Source organism: Triticum urartu, chromosome 1 (genome assembly GCF_003073215.2).
Source record: "Triticum urartu cultivar G1812 chromosome 1, Tu2.1, whole genome shotgun sequence".
NCBI classification, from domain to species: Eukaryota; Viridiplantae; Streptophyta; class Magnoliopsida; order Poales; family Poaceae; genus Triticum; species Triticum urartu.
In genome coordinates this window covers 99,819,272-99,824,593 of record NC_053022.1, presented here as the reverse complement: position 1 = coordinate 99,824,593, position 5,322 = coordinate 99,819,272, and positions in this window count along the sequence as shown.

The following is a 5,322-nucleotide window of genomic DNA, read 5'->3' as shown; positions in this document are numbered from 1 at the left end:
ACGTGAGAGTTTCTCACTCGTATCTATGCTTAAGTCTGTCCGAATCATGTTAGCAATTGCCGCATTTTATGAAATCTGGCAAATGGATAAACAAAACTGCATTCTTAATAGATTTATTAAAGAAGAGTTGTATATGATACAACCAGAAGGTTTTGTCAATCCTAAAGGTGCTAACAAAATATGCAAGCTCCAGCGATCCATCTATGGACTGGTGCAAGCATCTCGGAGTTGGAATATACGCTTTGATAAGTTGATCAAAGCATATAGTTTTATACAGACTTGCGATGAAGCCTGTATTTACAAGAAAGTGAGTGGGAGCACTACATCATTTCTGATAAGTATATGTGTATGACATATTGTTGATCGGAAATAATGTAGAATTATTCTGTAAAGCATAAAGGAGTGTTTGAAAGGAGTTTTTCAAATAAAGACCTCGGTAAAGCTGCTTACATATTGAGTATCAAGATCTATAGAGATAGATCAAGACGCTTGATAAGTTTTTCCATGAGTACATACCTTGACAAGATTTTGAAGTAGTTCAAAATGGAACAGTCAAAGAAAAAGTTTCTTGCCTGTGTTACAAGGTGTGAAGTTGAGTAAGACTCAAAGCCCGACCATGGCAGAAGATAGAAAGAGAATGAAAGTCATTCCCTATGCCTCAGACATAGGTTCTATAAAGTATGCCATGCTGTGTACCAGATCTATTGTATACCCTACACTGTGTTAAGCAAGGGAGTACAATAGTGATCTAAGAGTAGATCACTGGACAGCGGTCAAAATTATCCTTAGTGGAATAAGGAAATATTTCTCAATTATGGAGGTGACAAAAAGGTTCGTCGTAAAAAGTTACGTCCATGCAAGTTTTGACACAGATCTGGATGACTCTAAGTCTCGATCTAGATACATATTGAAAGTGGGAGCAATAAGCTAGAGTAGCTCCGTGCAGAGCATTGTTGACATAGAAATTCGCAAAATACTTACGGATCTGAATGTGACAGACCCGTTGACTAAAATTATCTCACAAGCAAAACATGATCACACCTTAGTACTCTTTGGGTGTTAATCACATAGCGATGTGAACTAGATTATTGACTCTAGTAAACCCTTTGGGTGTTTATCACATATCGATGTGAACTATGGGTGTTAATCACATGGTGATGTGAACTATTGATGTTAAATCACATGGCGATGTGAACTAGATTATTGACTCTAGTGCAAGTGGGAGACTGAACGAAATATGCCCTAGAGGCAATAATAAAGTTATTATTTATTTCCTTATATCATGATAAATGTTTATTATTCATGCTAGAATAGTATTAACCAGAAACATAATACTTGTGTGAATACATAGACAAACAAAGTGTCACTAGTATGCCTCTACTTGACTAGCTCGTTAATCAAAGATGGTTATGTTTCCTAACCATAAACAAAATAGTTATTATTTGATTAATGGGATCACATCATCAGGAGAATGATGTGATTGACATGACCCATTCCATTAGCTTAGCACCCGATCGTTTAGTATGTTGCTATTGCTTTCTTCATGACTTATACATGTTCCTATGACTATGAGATTATGCAACTCCCGTTTGCCGGAGGAACACTTTGGGTGCTACCAAACGTCACAACGTAACTGGGTGATTATAAAGGAGCATACAGGTGTCTCCAAAGGTAGATGTTGGGTTGGCGTATTTCGAGATTAGGATTTGTCACTCCGATTGTCGGAGAGGTATCTCTGGGCCCTCTCGGTAATGCACATCACATAAGCCTTGCAAGCATTACAACTAATATGTTAGTTGTGAGATGATGTATTACGGAACGAGTAAAGAGACTTGCCGGTAACGAGATTGAACTAGGTATTGGATACCGACGATCGAATCTCGGGCAAGTAACATACGATGACAAAGGGAACAACGTATGTTGTTATGCGGTCTGACCGATAAAGATCTTCGTAGAATATGTAGGAGCCAATATGGCATCCAGGTCCCGCTATTGGTTATTGACCGGAGACGTGTCTCGGTCATGTCTACATTGTTCTCGAACCCGTAGGGTCCGCACCACTTAAGGTTACGATGACAGTTATATTATGAGTTTATGCATTTTGATGTACTGAAGGTTGGTCGGAGTCCCGGATGTGATCACAGACATGGCGAGGAGTCTCAAAATGGTCGAGACGTAAATATTGATATATTGGAAACTATGTTTGGATATCGGAAGTGTTCCGGGTGAAATCGGGATTTTACCGGAGTACCGGGAAGGTTACCGGAACCCCCCGGGAGCTAAATGGGCCATGATGGGCCTTAGTGGAAAAGAGAAGAGGCAGGCCTACATGGGCTGTGCGCCTCCCCCTTCCCCTAGTCCTATTAGGACTAGGAGAGGTGGCCGCCCCTCTCTCTCTTTTCCCCCTCCGCGAATCCTATTCCAACTAGGATTGGGGGGGGGGGAATCCTACTCCCAGAGGGAGTAGGACTCTCCTGGCGCGCCACACCTTGGCCGGCCAGCCTCCCCCCTCTAGTCCTTTATATACTGAGGCAGAGGCACCCTAGAACACACAAGTTGATCCACGTGATCTATTCCTTAGCCGTGTGCGGCGCCCCCAGCCACCATAGTCCTCGATAATACTGTAGCGGAGTTTAGGCGAAGCCCTGCTGCTGTAGTACATCAAGATCGTCACCACACCGTCGTGCTGACGGAACTCTTCCCCGACACTTTGCTGGATCGGAGTCCGGGGATCGTCATCGAGCTGAACGTGTGCTCGAACTCGGAGGTGCCGTAGTTTCGGTGCTTGATCGGTTGGATCGTGAAGACGTACGACTACTTCCTCTATGTTGTGTCAACGCTTCCGCAGTCGGTCTGCGTGGGTACGTAGACAGCACTCTCCCCTCTCGTTGCTATGCATCACCATGATCTTGCGTGTGCGGAGGAATTTTTTTGAAATTACTACGAAACCCAACAACATGCAACAAAGGTCCTCCAAAGTCACTGTCGGTGTCAAAACCGGCGGATCTCGGGTAGGGGGTCCCGAACTGTGCGTCTAGGCCGGATGGTAGCAGGAGACAAGGGACACAATGTTTTACCCAGGTTCGGGCCCTCTTGATGGAGGTAAAACCCTACGTCCTGCTTGATTAATATTGATGATATGGGTAGTACAAGAGTAGATCTACCACGAGATCAAGGAGGCTAAACCCTAGAAGCTAGCCTATGGTATGATTGTTGTATGATGAAGTTGTCCTACGGACTAAGACTCTCCGGTTTATATAGACACTGGAGAGGGTTAGGGTTACACAAAGTCGGTTACAATGGTAGGAGATCTTGAATATCCGCATCGCCAAGCTTGCCTTCCACGCCAAGGAAAGTCCCATCCGGACACGGGACGAAGTCTTCAATCTTGTATCTTCATAGTCCTGGAGTCCGGCTGAAGGTATAGTCCGGCTACCCGAACACCCCCTAATCCAGGACTCCCTCAGTAGCCCCTGAACCAGGCTTCAATGACGACGAGTCCGGCGCGCAGATTGTCTTCGGCATTGCAAGGCGGGTTCCTCCTCCAAATTCTTCATAAAAGTTTGTAAACACCAAGAGTAGTGTCCGGCTCTGCAAAATAAGCTTCCACGTATTGCCATAGAGAGAATAATATTAACACAAATCTAATCTGCTGACGTATTCCGCAGCGTGACATCACACTACGGCCAAGCCTTTATTCGAATCGTTTTCACTTCTCCACCTCAGCGTGTTTTGCGAGGCGGTTTCCTTGGCACGTCTTGTCAAAGCAGAGATCGTGTCCCCTTTATTTACGGGATTCTCATCAATACGGACGTGGGTAACCCAATCGTGCCCGTTAGCATGTCTTCTCGATTAAAGGCGAGTCCCAAACGGTTACGGGGAGGGCTCCTGGTATTCAACCTCTTATAAAGAGACCAAGGCCTTACTCCTTTTCTCCAATCTCAAAACAAGTTCGCCCGTCGCCTCGAGTTCCAACACCCTAGGCTCCAGATTCCAGGCGCTTCGGACCTTCGACAATGTCCGGTTCCGACCTTCAAGGCCGATGGATGCCCTCCTCCGTCACGGAGGAGGACGTGCTAAGGTTGAGAGAGGCTAAGTTTTTGACCGCCGAAATTTCGCATAGGTTGCCTGCTCAAAGGCAGGCTATTCCCAGTCCCCAGCCTGGGTGAGAGCGTAGTGTTCATGTCTCACTTCCTTCGGGGTTTAGGCTTCCCGATGGATCCCTTCGTGAGGGGGCTGATGTTCTATTATGGGCTGGAATTTCATGACTTAGCTCCGAGTCCATCCTCCACATTTCCTCATTCATCGTTGTGTGCGAAGCGTTCCTCCGTGTTACTCCTCACTTCGGATTATGGCTCAAGACTTTTGGAGTGGAGCCGAAGATGATCGAGGGACGGCACGCAGAGTGCGGAGGTGCTGTCATAAGTAAGAATGCTGATGCTCCATGGCCCGAGGGCTCCTTTCAAGAGGAGCTCGGCTTGTGGCAACGAGAGTGGTTCTATATCACCGCTCCCAGGAGCGCCAAGTGGGTGGCGCCTCCTGCCTTTCGCTCGGGTCCCCCACCACGGCTAGCGTCATGGGTCAACAAAGGATTAGATTGGGGGTTATCCAAAGACGTGCCCTGTTGCAGGGCCGCATTAGGGATCTCTTAGAAAGAGACCTCAACCTGGTCAAGGTGACGCAGGTCATGCTGATTCGCTGAACATTGCCCGGCAAACGTCGCTCCCTTCGTCTGTGGGAGTTTAATCCAGAGGGACCACGAGCTCTTCAACATTTTATGGGTGCAATGCCCGTGGAGATGTATAAAATGTTCTTTGGATCACAAGCAATGTGTCCGGATTTGACCGAGGACGCAGGTTTAAGCTGAAATCGCCCGGATACTCAAGTAAGTAACCTTGTGCCCGAACTCGCTATCCGTAAAATTGTCATAAACTCGCCCCTACAAGAGCTGTCCTTTTAAACAGGGGTGGGTAGCGAAGGCGAAGCTGATCAGGTGTCCGGCTCCCCTTCCTGAGACCAGCCGGATCCCGTGCTAGTCAGGATGTTGAAGATCGTGCCTTTGGAGGGAAGTGAGGGGGAGGACAAGGAAACTATGGCCTCCTTTAAGGAGGCTGCTCCGAAGGGAGGAACCGACAATTCCTCTCCTAGGGGGAAGAAGAGGGCCGCCTCTGTCGACCCGGAGACCATGGCCTCAAAGTGGGGGAAGAAGTCCTCGTCAGAGGGTCCGGTGCCGGGGAGATCCTCGGCCGAACTACGCCCCCAAAGGGATCAGCCCTCCAGTGAGCCGTAAGTAGAGAAAGATTTTCCTTTAGAGGGATGAGA